Here is a 20,656-nt window from a genome sequence, read left to right on the forward strand (position 1 = left end):
GAAATATTGGTAAAAACGAATATATATACGTAATATCAAACTACATGAAAAACATGAAAAAAGTCACTATTTTACCATATTAGAGGATTTTCACTTCGAATCATAGAGCGAGATTTCCTATTATTTAGATCCAAGAAAAGAGATATGACAATGTTGTTTCCAATACAAATGATAAAAATCAATGTGTTTTCATTAGAATTAACTAAAATGTTCCTGATTTTCCGTTTATATTACCGATGGAAGATGTACACGTAAAACCGCTCTAATCCGGCTGAAACGTCGATATATGCAATAAAAACCGAACTTCTCCCCTTTTCAATATCTTACTCAGTATTTAACGAGAAACAAATAAATGATTGAAAAGGGAGTATTAAAGGTTATTATCTAATGAATTATGTGTGTGCATCATATTTATCGTATATATATGAATTAATACCAATAAACTGAAAATTCACAAAAACGTAGAAAAACGGCAAAATATTGTCTAATTCGATGATATTTTGTTTAAATCACATTAAGGAAAATGGGGATGATAAACGTCAAAATATTGCTAAATTCGATGATTTTTCGTACGAAACAAAATGCAAGAAAACCTGCTTAAAATGCAATATTATGCGAAATTCTGAGATTTGAAGGACAAATCACATATTGTGATACTACATGAAATAGTATCGAAATATTGGTAAAAACGAATATATATACGTAATATCAAACTACATGAAAAACGTGAAAAAAAGTAACTATTTTACCATATTTGAGGATTTTAACTTCGAATCATAAGTGAGATTTCCTATTATTTAGATCCAAGAAAAGACATATGACAATATTGTTTCCAATTACAAATGATAAAAATCAATGTATTTTCATTTGAATAAACAAAAATGTTCCTGATTTTCCGTTTATATTACCGATGGAAGATGTACTAGAAAACCGCTCTATTCCGGCTGAAACGTCGATATACGCAATAAAAACCGAACTTCTCCCCTTTTCATTATCTTTCTCAGTATTTTAACGATAAACAAATAAATGATTGAAAAGGAAGTATTAAAGGTTATTATCTAATGAATTCTGTGTGTGCATCATATTTATCGTATATATATGAATTAATACATATAAACTGAAAATTCACAAAAACGTAGAAAAACGGCAAAATATTGTCTAATTCGATGATATTTTGTTTAAATCACATTAAGAAAAAGGGGATGATAAACGTCAAAATATTGCTAAATTCGATGATTTTTCGCTACGAAACAAAATGCAAGAAAACCTGCTTAAAATGCAATATTATGCGAAATTCTGAGATTTGAAGGCCAAATCACATATTGTGATACTACATGAAATAGTATCAAAATATTAGTAAAAACGAATATATACGTAATATCAAACTACATGAAAAACGTGAAAAAAGTCACCATTTTACCAAATTTGAAGATTTTAACTTTGAATCATAGAGCAAGGTTTCTTATTATTTATATCCAAGAAAAGACATATGACAATGTTGTTTCCAATACAAATGATAAAAATCAATGTGTTTTCATTAGAATGAACTAATTTCTGATTATCCGTTTATATTACCGATGGAAGATGTACACGTAAAACCGCCCTAATCCGGCTGAAACGTCGATATATGCAATAAAAACCGAACTTCTCACCTTTTCAATATCTTACTCAGTATTTAAACGAGAAACAAATAAATAAGTATTAGTAAAGGTAAGTATTAAAGGTTATTATCTAATGAATTATGTGTGTGTATCATATTTATCGTATATATATGAATTAATACCAATAAACTGAAAATTCACAAAAACGTAGAAAAACGGCAAAATATTGTCTAATTACGATGATATTTTGTTTAAATCACATTAAGGAAAAGGGGGATGATAAACGTCAAAATATTGCTAAATTCGATGATTTTTCGTACGAAACAAAATGCAAGAAAACCTGCTTAAAATGCAATATTATGCGAAATTCTGAGATTTGAAGGCCAAATCACATATTGTGATAATACATGAAATAGTATCGAAATATTGGTAAAAACGAATATATATACGTAATATCAAACTACATGAAAAACGTGAAAAAAGTCACTATTTTACCATATTTGAGGATTTTAACTTCGAATCATAGAGTGAGATTTCCTATTATTTAGTTTCAAGAAAAGACATATGACAATATTGTTTCCAATTCAAATGATAAAAATCAATGTATTTTCATTTGAATAAACAAAAATGTTCCTGATTTTCCGTTTATATTACCGATGGAATATGTACTAGAAAACCGCTCTATTCCGGCTGAAACGTCGATATATGCAATAAAAACCGAACTTCTCCCCTTTTCAATATCTTACTCAGTATTTTAACGAGAAACAAGTAAATGATTGAAAAGGGAGTATTAAAGGTTATTATCTAATGAATAATGAGTGTGCATCATATTTATCGTATATATATGAATTAATACCAATAAACTGAAAATTCACAAAAACGTAGAAAAACGGCAAAATATTGTCTAATTCGATGATATTTTGTTTAAATCACATTAAGGAAAAGGGGATGATAAACGTCAAAATACTGCTAAATTCGGTGATTTTTTGTACGAAACAAAATGCAAGAAAACCTGCTTGAAATGCAATATTATGCGAAATTCTGAGATTTGAAGGCCAAATCACATATTGTGATACTACATGAAATACTATCGAAATATTGGTAAAAACGAATATATATACGTAATATCAAACTACATGAAAAACCTGAAAAAGTCACTATTTTACCAAATTTGAGGATTTTAACTTCGAATCATAGAGCGAGGTTTCGTATTATTTAGATCCAAGAAAAGACATATGACAATGTTGTTTCCAATGCAAATGATAAGAATCAATGTGTTTTCATTAGAATTAACTAAAATGTTCCTCATTTTCCGTTTATATTACCAATGGAAGATGTACAAGAAAACCGCTCTATTCCGGCTGAAACGTCGATATATGCAATAAAAACCGAACTTCTCCCCTTTTCAATATCTTACACAGTATTTTAACGATAAACAAATAAATGATTGAAAAGGAAGTATTAAAGGTTATTATCTAATGAATTCTGTGTGTGCATCATATATATCGTATATTTATGAATTAATACCAATAAACTGAAAATTCACATAAACGTAGAAAAACGGCAAAATATTGTCTAATTCGATGATATTTTGTTTAAATCACATTAAGGAAAAGGGGATGATAAACGTCAAAATATTGCTAAATTAGATGATTTTTCGTACAAAACAAAATGCAAGAAAACCTGCTTAAAATGCAATATTATGCGAAATTCTGAGATTTGAAGGCCAAATCACATATTGTGATACTACATGAAATAGTATCGAAATATTGGTAAAAACGAATATATATACGTAATATCAAACTACATGAAAAACATGAAAAAAATCATTATTTTACCATATTAGAGGATTTTCACTTCGAATCATAGAGCGAGATTTCCTATTATTTAGATCCAAGAAAAGAGATATGACAATGTTGTTTCCAATACAAATGATAAAAATCAATGTGTTTTCATTAGAAATAACTAAAATGTTCCTGATTTTCCGTTTATATTACCGATGGAAGATGTACACGTAAAACCGCTCTAATCCGGCTGAAACGTCGATATATGCAATAAAAACCGAACTTCTCCCCTTTTCAATATCTTACTCAGTATTTAAACGAGAAACAAATAAATGATTGAAAAGGGAGTATTAAAGGATATTATCTAATGAATTATGTGTGTGCATTATATTTATCGTATATATATGAATTAATACCAATAAAATGAAAATTCACAAAAACGTAGAAAAACGGCAAAATATTGTCTAATTCGATGATATTTTGTTTAAATCACATTAAGGAAAAGGGGATGATAAACGTCAAAATATTGCTAAATTCGATGATTTTTCGTACGAAACAAAATGCAAGAAAACCGGCTTAAAATGCAATATTATGCGAAATTCTGAGATTTGAAGGCCAAATCACATATTGTGATAATACATGAAATTGTATCGAAATATTGGTAAAAACGAATATATATACGTAATATCAAACTACATGAAAAACGTGAAAAAAGTCACTATTTTACCATATTTGAGGATTTTAACTTCGAATCATAGAGTGAGATTTCGTATTATTTAGATCCAAGAAAAGACATATGACAATGTTGTTTCCAATACAAATGATAAAAATCAATGTGTTTTCATTAGATTACCTAAAATGTTCCTGATTTTCCGTTTATATTACCGATGGAAGATGTACACGTAAAACCGCTCTATTCCGGCTGAAACGTCGATATATGCAATAAAAACCGAACTTCTCCCCTTTTCAATATCTTACTCAGTATTATAACGAGAAACAAGTAAATGATTGAAAAGGGAGTATTAAAGGTTATTATCTAATGAATTATGAGTGTGCATCATATTTATCGTATATATATGAATTAATACCAATAAACTGAAAATTCACAAAAACGTAGAAAAACGGCAAAATATTGTCTAATTCGATGATATTTTGTTTAAATCACATTAAGGAAAAGGGGATGATAAACGTCAAAATACTGTTAAATTCGGTGATTTTTTGTACGAAACAAAATGCAAGAAAACCTACTTGAAATGCAATATTATGCGAAATTCTGAGATTTGAAGGCCAAATCACATATTGTGATACTACATGAAATACTATCGAAATATTGGTAAAAACGAATATATATACGTAATATCAAACTACATGAAAAACCTGAAAAAAGTCACTATTTTACCAAATTTGAGGATTTTAACTTCGAATCATAGAGCGAGGTTTCGTATTATTTAGATCCAAGAAAAGACATATGACAATGTTGTTTCCAATGCAAATGATGGGAATCAATGTGTTTTCATTAGAATTAACTAAAATGTTCCTCATTTTCCGTTTATATTACCGATGGAAGATGTACAAGAAAACCGCTCTATTCCGGCTGAAACGTCGATATATGCAATAAAAACCGAACTTCTCCCCTTTTCAATATCTTACACAGTATTTTAACGATAAACAAATAAATGATTGAAAAGGAAGTATTAAAGGTTATTATCTAATGAATTCTGTGTGTGCATCATATATATCGTATATTTATGAATTAATACCAATAAACTGAAAATCCACATAAACGTAGAAAAACGGCAAAATATTGTCTAATTCGATGATATTTTGTTTAAATCACATTAAGGAAAAGGGGATGATAAACGTCAAAATATTGCTAAATTCGATGATTTTTCGTACGAAACAAAATGCAAGAAAACCTGCTTAAAATGCAATATTATGCGAAATTCTGAGATTTGAAGGCCAAATCACATATTGTGATAATACATGAAATAGTATCGAAATATTGGTAAAAACGAATATATATACGTAATATCAAACTACATGAAAAACGTGAAAAAAGTAACTATTTTACCATATTTGAGGATTTTAACTTCGAATCATAAAGTGAGATTTCCTATTATTTAGATCCAAGAAAAGACATATGACAATATTGTTTCCAATTCAAATGATAAAAATCAATGTATTTTCATTTGAATAAACAAAAATGTTCCTGATTTTCCGTTTATATTACCGATGGAAGATGTACTAGAAAACCGCTCTATTCCGGCTGAAACGTCGATATACGCAATAAAAACCGAACTTCTCCCCTTTTCATTATCTTTCTCAGTATTTTAACGATAAACAAATAAATGATTGAAAAGGAAGTATTAAAGGTTATTATCTAATGAATTCTGTGTGTGCATCATATTTATCGTATATATATGAATTAATACATATAAACTGAAAATTCACAAAAACGTAGAAAAACGGCAAAATATTGTCTAATTCGATGATATTTTGTTTAAATCACATTAAGAAAAAGGGGATGATAAACGTCAAAATATTGCTAAATTCGATGATTTTTCGCACGAAACAAAATGCAAGAAAACCTGCTTAAAATGCAATATTATGCGAAATTCTGAGATTTGAAGGCCAAATCACATATTGTGATACTACATGAAATAGTATCAAAATATTAGTAAAAACGAATATATATACGTAATATCAAACTACATGAAAAACGTGAAAAAAGTCACCATTTTACCAAATTTGAAGATTTTAACATTGAATCATAGAGCAAGGTTTCTTATTATTTAGATCCAAGAAAAGACATATGACAATGTTGTTTCCAATACAAATGATAAAAATCAATGTGTTTTCATTAGAATGAACTAAATGTTCCTGATTTTCCGTTTATATTACCGATGGAAGATGTACACGTAAAACCGCCCTAATCCGGCTGAAACGTCGATATATGCAATAAAAACCGAACTTCTCACCTTTTCAATATCTTACTCAGTATTTAAACGAGAAACAAATAAATAAGTATTAGTAAAAGGTAAGTATTAAAGGTTATTATCTAATGAATTATGTGTGTGCATCATATTTATCGTATATATATGAATTAATACCAATAAACTGAAAATTCACAAAAACGTAGAAAAACGGCAAAATATTGTCTAATTCGATGATATTTTGTTTAAATCACATTAAGGAAAAGGGGATGATAAACGTCAAAATATTGCTAAATTCGATGATTTTTCGTACGAAACAAAATGCAAGAAAACCTGCTTAAAATGCAATATTAAGCGAAATTCTGAGATTTGAAGGCCAAATCACATATTGTGATAATACATGAAATTAGTATCGAAATATTGGTAAAAACGAATATATATACGTAATATCAAACTACATGAAAAACGTGAAAAAAGTCACTATTTTACCATATTTGAGGATTTTAACTTCGAATCATAGAGTGAGATTTCGGATTATTTAGATCCAAGAAAAGACATATGACAATGTTGTTTCCAATACAAATGATAAAACTCAATGTGTTTTCATTAGATTACCTAAAATGTTCCTGATTTTCCGTTTATATTACCGATGGAAGATGTACACGTAAAACCGCTCTATTCCGGCTGAAACGTCGATATATGCAATAAAAACCGAACTTCTCCCATTTTCAATATCTTACTCAGTATTTTAACGAGAAACAAGTAAATGATTGAAAAGGGAGTATTAAAGGTTATTATCTAATGAATAATGAGTGTGCATCATATTTATCGTATATATATATGAATTAATACCAATAAACTGAAAATTCACAAAAACGTAGAAAAACGGCAAAATATTGTCTAATTCGATGATATTTTGTTTAAATCACATTAAGGAAAAGGGGATGATAAACGTCAAAATACTGCTAAATTCGGTGATTTTTTGTACGAAACAAAATGCAAGAAAACCTGCTTGAAATGCAGTATTATGCGAAATTCTGAGATTTGAAGGCCAAATCACATATTGTGATACTACATGAAATACTATCGAAATATTGGTAAAAACGGAATATATATACGTAATATCAAACTACATGAAAAACCTGAAAAAAGTCACTATTTTACCAAATTTGAGGATTTTAACTTCGAATCATAGAGCGAGGTTTCGTATTATTTAGATCCAAGAAAAGACATATGACAATGTTGTTTCCAATGCAAATGATAAGAATCAATGTGTTTTCATTAGAATTAACTAAAATGTTCCTCATTTTCCGTTTATATTACCGATGGAAGATGTAACAAGAAAACCGCTCTATTCCGGCTGAAACGTCGATATATGCAATAAAAACCGAACTTCTCCCCTTTTCAATATCTTACACAGTATTTTAACGATAAACAAATAAATGATTGAAAAGGAAGTATTAAAGGTTATTATCTAATGAATTCTGTGTGTGCATCATATATATCGTATATTTATGAATTAATACCAATAAACTGAAAATTCACATAAACGTAGAAAAACGGCAAAATATTGTCTAATTCGATGATATTTTGTTTAAATCACATTAAGGAAAAGGGGATGATAAACGTCAAAATATTGCTAAATTAGATGATTTTTCGTACGAAAACAAAATGCAAGAAAACCTGCTTAAAATGCAATATTATGCGAAATTCTGAGATTTGAAGGCCAAATCACATATTGTGATACTACATGAAATAGTATCGAAATATTGGTAAAAACGAATATATATACGTAATATCAAACTACATGAAAAACATGAAAAAAATCACTTATTTTACCATATTAGAGGATTTTCACTTCGAATCATAGAGCGAGATTTCCTATTATTTAGATCCAAGAAAAGAGATATGACAATGTTGTTTCCAATACAAATGATAAAAATCAATGTGTTTTCATTAGAAATAACTAAAATGTTCCTGATTTTCCGTTTATATTACCGATGGAAGATGTACACGTAAAACCGCTCTAATCCGGCTGAAACGTCGATATATGCAATAAAAACCGAACTTCTCCCCTTTTCAATATCTTACTCAGTATTTAAACGAGAAACAAATAAATGATTGAAAAGGGAGTATTAAAGGATATTATCTAATGAATTATGTGTGTGCATTATATTTATCGTATATATATGAATTAATACCAATAAAATGAAAATTCACAAAAACGTAGAAAAACGGCAAAATATTGTCTAATTCGATGATATTTTGTTTAAATCACATTAAGGAAAAGGGGATGATAAACGTCAAAATACTGTTAAATTCGGTGATTTTTTGTACGAAACAAAATGCAAGAAAACCTACTTGAAATGCAATATTATGCGAAATTCTGAGATTTGAAGGCCAAATCACATATTGTGATACTACATGAAATACTATCGAAATATTGGTAAAAACGAATATATATACGTAATATCAAACTACATGAAAAACCTGAAAAAAGTCACTATTTTACCAAATTTGAGGATTTTAACTTCGAATCATAGAGCAAGGTTTCGTATTATTTAGATCCAAGAAAAGACATATGACAATGTTGTTTCCAATGCAAATGATGGGAATCAATGTGTTTTCATTAGAATTAACTAAAATGTTCCTCATTTTCCGTTTATATTACCGATAGAAGATGTACAAGAAAACCGCTCTATTCCGGCTGAAACGTCGATATATGCAATAAAAACCGAACTTCTCCCCTTTTCAATATCTTACACAGTATTTTAACGATAAACAAATAAATGATTGAAAAGGAAGTATTAAAGGTTATTATCTAATGAATTCTGTGTGTGCATCATATATATCGTACATTTATGAATTAATACCAATAAACTGAAAATCCACATAAACGTAGAAAAACGGCAAAATATTGTCTAATTCGATGATATTTTGTTTAAATCACATTAAGGAAAAGGGGATGATAAACGTCAAAATATTGCTAAATTCGATGATTTTTCGTACGAAACAAAATGCAAGAAAACCTGCTTAAAATGCAATATTATGCGAAATTCTGAGATTTGAAGGCCAAATCACATATTGTGATAATACATGAAATAGTATCGAAATATTGGTAAAAACGAATATATATACGTAATATCAAACTACATGAAAAACGTGAAAAAAGTAACTATTTTACCATATTTGAGGATTTTAACTTCGAATCATAAAGTGAGATTTCCTATTATTTAGATCCAAGAAAAGACATATGACAATATTGTTTCCAATTCAAATGATAAAAATCAATGTATTTTCATTTGAATAAACAAAAATGTTCCTGATTTTCCGTTTATATTACCGATGGAAGATGTACTAGAAAACCGCTCTATTCCGGCTGAAACGTCGATATACGCAATAAAAACCGAACTTCTCCCCTTTTCATTATCTTTCTCAGTATTTTAACGATAAACAAATAAATGATTGAAAAGGAAGTATTAAAGGTTATTATCTAATGAATTCTGTGTGTGCATCATATTTATCGTATATATATGAATTAATACATATAAACTGAAAATTCACAAAAACGTAGAAAAACGGCAAAATATTGTCTAATTCGATGATATTTTGTTTAAATCACATTAAGAAAAAGGGGATGATAAACGTCAAAATATTGCTAAATTCGATGATTTTTCGCACGAAACAAAATGCAAGAAAACCTGCTTAAAATGCAATATTATGCGAAATTCTGAGATTTGAAGGCCAAATCACATATTGTGATACTACATGAAATAGTATCAAAATATTAGTAAAAACGAATATATACGTAATATCAAACTACATGAAAAACGTGAAAAAAGTCACCATTTTACCAAATTTGAAGATTTTAACTTTGAATCATAGAGCAAGGTTTCTTATTATTTATATCCAAGAAAAGACATATGACAATGTTGTTTCCAATACAAATGATAAAAATCAATGTGTTTTCATTAGAATGAACTATTTCTGATTATCCGTTTATATTACCGATGGAAGATGTACACGTAAAACCGCCCTAATCCGGCTGAAACGTCGATATATGCAATAAAAACCGAACTTCTCACCTTTTCAATATCTTACTCAGTATTTAAACGAGAAACAAATAAATAAGTATTAGTAAAGGTAAGTATTAAAGGTTATTATCTAATGAATTATGTGTGTGTATCATATTTATCGTATATATATGAATTAATACCAATAAACTGAAAATTCACAAAAACGTAGAAAAACGGCAAAATATTGTCTAATACGATGATATTTTGTTTAAATCACATTAAGGAAAAGGGGGATGATAAACGTCAAAATATTGCTAAATTCGATGATTTTTCGTACGAAACAAAATGCAAGAAAACCTGCTTAAAATGCAATATTATGCGAAATTCTGAGATTTGAAGGCCAAATCACATATTGTGATAATACATGAAATAGTATCGAAATATTGGTAAAAACGAATATATATACGTAATATCAAACTACATGAAAAACGTGAAAAAAGTCACTATTTTACCATATTTGAGGATTTTAACTTCGAATCATAGAGTGAGATTTCCTATTATTTAGTTTCAAGAAAAGACATATGACAATATTGTTTCCAATTCAAATGATAAAAATCAATGTATTTTCATTTGAATAAACAAAAATGTTCCTGATTTTCCGTTTATATTACCGATGGAATATGTACTAGAAAACCGCTCTATTCCGTCTGAAACGTCGATATATGCAATAAAAACCGAACTTCTCCCCTTTTCATTATCTTTCTCAGTATTTTAACGATAAACAAATAAATGATTGAAAAGGAAGTATTAAAGGTTATTATCTAATGAATTCTGTGTGTGCATCATATTTATCGTATATTTATGAATTAATTCCAATAAACTGAAAATTCACAGAAACGTAGAAAAACGGCAAAATATTGTCTAATTCGATGATATTTTGTTTAAATCACATTAAGGAAAAGGGGATGATAAACGTCAAAATATTGCTAAATTCGATGATTTTTCGTACGAAACAAAATGCAGGAAAACCTGCTTAAAATGCAATATTATGCGAAATTCTGAGATTTGAAGGCATAATCACATATTGTGATAATACATGAAATAGTATCGAAATATTGGTAAAAACGAATATATATACGTAATATCAAACTACATGAAAAACGTGAAAAAGTCACTATTTTACCATATTTGAGGATTTTAACTTCGAATCAAAGAGTGAGATTTCGTATTATTTAGATCCAAGAAAAGACATATGACAATGTTGTTTCCAATACAAATGATAAAACTCAATGTGTTTTCATTAGATTACCTAAAATGTTCCTGATTTTCCGTTTATATTACCGATGGAAGATGTACACGTAAAACCGCTCTATTCCGGCTGAAACGTCGATATATTCAATAAAAACCGAACTTCTCCCCTTTTAAATATCTTACTCAGTATTTTAACGAGAAACAAGTAAATGATTGAAAAGGGAGTATTAAAGGTTATTATCTAATGAATAATGAGTGTGCATCATATTTATCGTATATATATGAATTAATACCAATAAACTGAAAATTCACAAAAACGTAGAAAAACGGCAAAATATTGTCTAATTCGATGATATTTTGTTTAAATCACATTAAGGAAAAGGGGATGATAAACGTCAAAATACTGCTAAATTCGGTGATTTTTTGTACGAAACAAAATGCAAGAAAACCTGCTTGAAATGCAATATTATGCGAAATTCTGAGATTTGAAGGCCAAATCACATATTGTGATACTACATGAAATACTATCGAAATATTGGTAAAAACGAATATATATACGTAATATCAAACTACATGAAAAACCTGAAAAAGTCACTATTTTACCAAATTTGAGGATTTTAACTTCGAATCATAGAGCGAGGTTTCGTATTATTTAGATCCAAGAAAAGACATATGACAATGTTGTTTCCAATGCAAATGATAAGAATCAATGTGTTTTCATTAGAATTAACTAAAATGTTCCTCATTTTCCGTTTATATTACCAATGGAAGATGTACAAGAAAACCGCTCTATTCCGGCTGAAACGTCGATATATGCAATAAAAACCGAACTTCTCCCCTTTTCAATATCTTACACAGTATTTTAACGATAAACAAATAAATGATTGAAAAGGAAGTATTAAAGGTTATTATCTAATGAATTCTGTGTGTGCATCATATATATCGTATATTTATGAATTAATACCAATAAACTGAAAATTCACATAAACGTAGAAAAACGGCAAAATATTGTCTAATTCGATGATATTTTGTTTAAATCACATTAAGGAAAAGGGGATGATAAACGTCAAAATATTGCTAAATTAGATGATTTTTCGTACAAAACAAAATGCAAGAAAACCTGCTTAAAATGCAATATTATGCGAAATTCTGAGATTTGAAGGCCAAATCACATATTGTGATACTACATGAAATAGTATCGAAATATTGGTAAAAACGAATATATATACGTAATATCAAACTACATGAAAAACATGAAAAAAATCATTATTTTACCATATTAGAGGATTTTCACTTCGAATCATAGAGCGAGATTTCTTATTATTTAGATCCAAGAAAAGAGATATGACAATGTTGTTTCCAATACAAATGATAAAAATCAATGTGTTTTCATTAGAAATAACTAAAATGTTCCTGATTTTCCGTTTATATTACCGATGGAAGATGTACACGTAAAACCGCTCTAATCCGGCTGAAACGTCGATATATGCAATAAAAACCGAACTTCTCCCCTTTTCAATATCTTACTCAGTATTTAAACGAGAAACAAATAAATGATTGAAAAGGGAGTATTAAAGGATATTATCTAATGAATTATGTGTGTGCATTATATTTATCGTATATATATGAATTAATACCAATAAAATGAAAATTCACAAAAACGTAGAAAAACGGCAAAATATTGTCTAATTCGATGATATTTTGTTTAAATCACATTAAGGAAAAGGGGATGATAAACGTCAAAATATTGCTAAATTCGATGATTTTTCGTACGAAACAAAATGCAAGAAAACCGGCTTAAAATGCAATATTATGCGAAATTCTGAGATTTGAAGGCCAAATCACATATTGTGATAATACATGAAATTGTATCGAAATATTGGTAAAAACAAATATATATACGTAATATCAAACTACATGAAAAACGTGAAAAAAGTCACTATTTTACCATATTTGAGGATTTTAACTTCGAATCATAGAGTGAGATTTCGTATTATTTAGATCCAAGAAAAGACATATGACAATGTTGTTTCCAATACAAATGATAAAAATCAATGTGTTTTCATTAGATTACCTAAAATGTTCCTGATTTTCCGTTTATATTACCGATGGAAGATGTACACGTAAAACCGCTCTATTCCGGCTGAAACGTCGATATATGCAATAAAAACCGAACTTCTCCCCTTTTCTATATCTTACTCAGTATTTTAACGAGAAACAAGTAAATGATTGAAAAGGGAGTATTAAAGGTTATTATCTAATGAATTATGAGTGTGCATCATATTTATCGTATATATATGAATTAATACCAATAAACTGAAAATTCACAAAAACGTAGAAAAACGGCAAAATATTGTCTAATTCGATGATATTTTGTTTAAATCACATTAAGGAAAAGGGGATGATAAACGTCAAAATACTGTTAAATTCGATGATTTTTTGTACGAAACAAAATGCAAGAAAACCTACTTGAAATGCAATATTATGCGAAATTCTGAGATTTGAAGGCCAAATCACATATTGTGATACTACATGAAATACTATCGAAATATTGGTAAAAACGAATATATATACGTAATATCAAACTACATGAAAAACCTGAAAAAAGTCACTATTTTACCAAATTTGAGGATTTTAACTTCGAATCATAGAGCGAGGTTTCGTATTATTTAGATCCAAGAAAAGACATATGACAATGTTGTTTCCAATGCAAATGATGGGAATCAATGTGTTTTCATTAGAATTAACTAAAATGTTCCTCATTTTCCGTTTATATTACCGATGGAAGATGTACAAGAAAACCGCTCTATTCCGGCTGAAACGTCGATATATGCAATAAAAACCGAACTTCTCCCCTTTTCAATATCTTACACAGTATTTTAACGATAAACAAATAAATGATTGAAAAGGAAGTATTAAAGGTTATTATCTAATGAATTCTGTGTGTGCATCATATATATCGTATATTTATGAATTAATACCAATAAACTGAAAATCCACATAAACGTAGAAAAACGGCAAAATATTGTCTAATTCGATGATATTTTGTTTAAATCACATTAAGGAAAAGGGGATGATAAACGTCAAAATATTGCTAAATTCGATGATTTTTCGTACGAAACAAAATGCAAGAAAACCTGCTTAAAATGCAATATTATGCGAAATTCTGAGATTTGAAGGCCAAATCACATATTGTGATAATGCATGAAATAGTATCGAAATATTGGTAAAAACGAATATATATACGTAATATCAAACTACATGAAAAACGTGAAAAAAGTAACTATTTTACCATATTTGAGGATTTTAACTTCGAATCATAAAGTGAGATTTCCTATTATTTAGATCCAAGAAAAGACATATGACAATATTGTTTCCAATTCAAATGATAAAAATCAATGTATTTTCATTTGAATAAACAAAAATGTTCCTGATTTTCCGTTTATATTACCGATGGAAGATGTACTAGAAAACCGCTCTATTCCGGCTGAAACGTCGATATACGCAATAAAAACCGAACTTCTCCCCTTTTCATTATCTTTCTCAGTATTTTAACGATAAACAAATAAATGATTGAAAAGGAAGTATTAAAGGTTATTATCTAATGAATTCTGTGTGTGCATCATATTTATCGTATATATATGAATTAATACATATAAACTGAAAATTCACAAAAACGTAGAAAAACGGCAAAATATTGTCTAATTCGATGATATTTTGTTTAAATCAAATTAAGAAAAAGGGGATGATAAACGTCAAAATATTGCTAAATTCGATGATTTTTCGCACGAAACAAAATGCAAGAAAACCTGCTTAAAATGCAATATTATGCGAAATTCTGAGATTTGAAGGCCAAATCACATATTGTGATACTACATGAAATAGTATCAAAATATTAGTAAAAACGAATATATATACGTAATATCAAACTACATGAAAAACGTGAAAAAAGTCACCATTTTACCAAATTTGAAGATTTTAACTTTGAATCATAGAGCAAGGTTTCTTATTATTTATATCCAAGAAAAGACATATGACAATGTTGTTTCCAATACAAATGATAAAAATCAATGTGTTTTCATTAGAATGAACTATTTCTGATTTTCCGTTTATATTACCGATGGAAGATGTACACGTAAAACCGCCCTAATCCGGCTGAAACGTCGATATATGCAATAAAAACCGAACTTCTCACCTTTTCAATATCTTACTCAGTATTTAAACGAGAAACAAATAAATAAGTATTAGTAAAGGTAAGTATTAAAGGTTATTATCTAATGAATTATGTGTGTGTATCATATTTATCGTATATATATGAATTAATACCAATAAACTGAAAATTCACAAAAACGTAGAAAAACGGCAAAATATTGTCTAATACGATGATATTTTGTTTAAATCACATTAAGGAAAAGGGGGATGATAAACGTCAAAATATTGCTAAATTCGATGATTTTTCGTACGAAACAAAATGCAAGAAAACCTGCTTAAAATGCAATATTATGCGAAATTCTGAGATTTGAAGGCCAAATCACATATTGTGATAATACATGAAATAGTATCGAAATATTGGTAAAAACGAATATATATACGTAATATCAAACTACATGAAAAACGTGAAAAAAGTCACTATTTTACCATATTTGAGGATTTTAACTTCGAATCATAGAGCGAGGTTTCGTATTATTTAGATCCAAGAAAAGACATATGACAATGTTGTTTCCAATGCAAATGATGGGAATCAATGTGTTTTCATTAGAATTAACAGAATGTTCCTCATTTTCCGTTTATATTACCGATGGAAGATGTACAAGAAAACCGCTCTATTCCGGCTGAAACGTCGATATATGCAATAAAAACCGAACTTCTCCCCTTTTCAATATCTTACACAGTATTTTAACGATAAACAAATAAATGATTGAAAAGGAAGTATTAAAGGTTATTATCTAATGAATTCTGTGTGTGCATCATATATATCGTATATTTATGAATTAATACCAATAAACTGAAAATCCACATAAACGTAGAAAAACGGCAAAATATTGTCTAATTCGATGATATTTTGTTTAAATCACATTAAGGAAAAGGGGATGATAAACGTCAAAATATTGCTAAATTCGATGATTTTTCGTACGAAACAAAATGCAAGAAAACCTGCTTAAAATGCAATATTATGCGAAATTCTGAGATTTGAAGGCCAAATCACATATTGTGATAATACATGAAATAGTATCGAAATATTGGTAAAAACGAATATATATACGTAATATCAAACTACATGAAAAACGTGAAAAAAGTAACTATTTTACCATATTTGAGGATTTTAACTTCGAATCATAAAGTGAGATTTCCTATTATTTAGATCCAAGAAAAGACATATGACAATATTGTTTCCAATTCAAATGATAAAAATCAATGTATTTTCATTTGAATAAACAAAAATGTTCCTGATTTTCCGTTTATATTACCGATGGAAGATGTACTAGAAAACCGCTCTATTCCGGCTGAAACGTCGATATACGCAATAAAAACCGAACTTCTCCCCTTTTCATTATCTTTCTCAGTATTTTAACGATAAACAAATAAATGATTGAAAAGGAAGTATTAAAGGTTATTATCTAATGAATTCTGTGTGTGCATCATATTTATCGTATATATATGAATTAATACATATAAACTGAAAATTCACAAAAACGTAGAAAAACGGCAAAATATTGTCTAATTCGATGATATTTTCTTTAAATCACATTAAGAAAAAGGGGATGATAAACGTCAAAATATTGCTAAATTCGATGATTTTTCGCACGAAACAAAATGCAAGAAAACCTGCTTAAAATGCAATATTATGCGAAATTCTGAGATTTGAAGGCCAAATCACATATTGTGATACTACATGAAATAGTATCAAAATATTAGTAAAAACGAATATATATACGTAATATCAAACTACATGAAAAACGTGAAAAAAGTCACCATTTTACCAAATTTGAAGATTTTAACTTTGAATCATAGAGCAAGGTTTCTTATTATTTATATCCAAGAAAAGACATATGACAATGTTGTTTCCAATACAAATGATAAAAATCAATGTGTTTTCATTAGAATGAACTATTTCTGATTTTCCGTTTATATTACCGATGGAAGATGTACACGTAAAACCGCCCTAATCCGGCTGAAACGTCGATATATGCAATAAAATCCGAACTTCTCACCTTTTCAATATCTTACTCAGTATTTAAACGAGAAACAAATAAATAAGTATTAGTAAAGGTAAGTATTAAAGGTTATTATCTAATGAATTATGTGTGTGTATCATATTTATCGTATATATATGAATTAATACCAATAAACTGAAAATTCACAAAAACGTAGAAAAACGGCAAAATATTGTCTAATACGATGATATTTTGTTTAAATCACATTAAGGAAAAGGGGGATGATAAACGTCAAAATATTGCTAAATTCGATGATTTTTCGTACGAAACAAAATGCAAGAAAACCTGCTTAAAATGCAATATTATGCGAAATTCTGAGATTTGAAGGCCAAATCACATATTGTGATAATACATGAAATAGTATCGAAATATTGGTAAAAACGAATATATATACGTAATATCAAACTACATGAAAAACGTGAAAAAAGTCACTATTTTACCATATTTGAGGATTTTAACTTCGAATCATAGAGTGAGATTTCCTATTATTTAGTTTCAAGAAAAGACATATGACAATATTGTTTCCAATTCAAATGATAAAAATCAATGTATTTTCATTTGAATAAACAAAAATGTTCCTGATTTTCCGTTTATATTACCGATGGAATAAGTACTAGAAAACCGCTCTATTCCGGCTGAAACGTCGATATATGCAATAAAAACCGAACTTCTCCCCTTTTCATTATCTTTCTCAGTATTTTAACGATAAACAAATAAATGATTGAAAAGGAAGTATTAAAGGTTATTATCTAATGAATTATGAGTGCATCATATTTATCGTATATATATGAATTAATACCAATAAACTGAAAATTCACAAAAACGTAGAAAAACGGCAAAATATTGTCTAATTCGATGATATTTTGTTTAAATCACATTAAGGAAAAGGGGATGATAAACGTCAAAATACTGCTAAATTCGGTGATTTTTCGTACGAAACAAAATGCAAGAAAACCTGCTTAAAATGCAATATTATGCGAAATTCTGAGATTTGAAGGCCAAATCACATATTGTGATACTACATGAAATACTATCGAAATATTGGTAAAAACGAATATATATACGTAATATCAAACTACATGAAAAACCTGAAAAAGTCACTATTTTACCAAATTTGAGGATTTTAACTTCGAATCATAGAGCGAGGTTTCGTATTATTTAGATCCAAGAAAAGACATATGACAATGTTGTTTCCAATGCAAATGATAAGAATCAATGTGTTTTCATTAGAATTAACTAAAATGTTCCTCATTTTCCGTTTATATTACCGATGGAAGATGTACAAGAAAACCGCTCTATTCCGGCTGAAACGTCAATATATGCAATAAAAACCAAACTTCTCCCCTTTTCAATATCTTACTCAGTATTTTAACGATAAACAAATAAATGATTGAAAAGGAAGTATTTAAAGTTATTATCTAATGAATTCCGTGTGTGCATCATATTTATCGTATATTTATGAATTAATACCAATAAACTGAAAATTCACAAAAACGTAGAAAAACGGCAAAATATTGTCTAATTCGATGATATTTTGTTTAAATCACATTAAGGAAAAGGGGATGATAAACGTCAAAATATTGCTAAATTAGATGATTTTTCGTACGAAACAAAATGCAAGAAAACTTGCTTAAAATGCAATATTATGCGAAATTCTGAGATTTGAAGGACAAATCACATATTGTGATACTACATGAAATAGTATCGAAATATTGGTAAAAACGAATATATATACGTAATATGAAACTACATGAAAAACGTGAAAAAAAATCACTATTTTACCAAATTTGAGGATTTTAACTTCGAATCCTAGAGCAAGGTTTCGTATTATTTAGATCCAAAAAAAGAGATATGACAATGTTGTTTCCAATACAAATGATAAAAATCAATGTGTTTTCATTAGAATTAACTAAAACGTTCCTGATTATCCGTTTATATTACCGATGGAAGATGTACAAGAAAACCGCTCTAATGCGGCTGAAACGTCGATATATGCAATAAAAACCGAACTTCTCCCCTTTTCAATATCTTTCTCAGTATTTAAACGAGAAACAAATAAATGATTGAAAAGTAAGTATTAAAGGTTATAATCTAATGAATTATGTGTGTGCATCATATATATCGTATATATATGAATTAATACCAATAAACTGAAAATTCACAAAAACGTAGAAAAACGGCAAAATATTGTATAATTCGATGATATTTTGTTTAAATCACATTAAGGAAAAGGGGATGATAAACGTCAAAATATTGCTTAATTCGATGATTTTTCGTACGGAACAAAATGCCAGAAAACCTGCTTAAAATGCAATATTATGCGAAATTCTGAGATTTGAAGGACAAATCACATATTGTGATACTACATGAAATAGTATCGAAATATTGGTAAAAACGAATATATATACGTAATATCAAACTACATGAAAAACATGAAAAAAATCACTATTTTACCATATTAGAGGATTTTCACTTCGAATCATAGAGCGAGATTTCCTATTATTTAGATCCATGAAAAGAGATATGACAATGTTATTTCCAATACAAATGATAAAAATCAATGTGTTTTCATTAGATTAACTAAAATGTTCCTGATTTTCCGTTTATATTACCGATGGAAGATATACACGTAAAACTGCTCTATTCCGGCTGAAACGTCGATATATGCAATAAAAACCGAACTTCTCCCCTTTTCAATATCTTACTCAGTATTTTAACGAGAAACAAGTAAATGATTGAAAAGGGAGTATTAAAGGTTATTATCTAATGAATTATGACCAATAAACTGAAAATTCACAAAAACGTAGAAAAACGGCAAAATATTGTCTAATTCGATGATATTTTGTTTAAATCACA

Source organism: Procambarus clarkii, chromosome 37, assembly GCF_040958095.1.
Source record: "Procambarus clarkii isolate CNS0578487 chromosome 37, FALCON_Pclarkii_2.0, whole genome shotgun sequence".
Classification (NCBI taxonomy): Eukaryota; Metazoa; Arthropoda; class Malacostraca; order Decapoda; family Cambaridae; genus Procambarus; species Procambarus clarkii.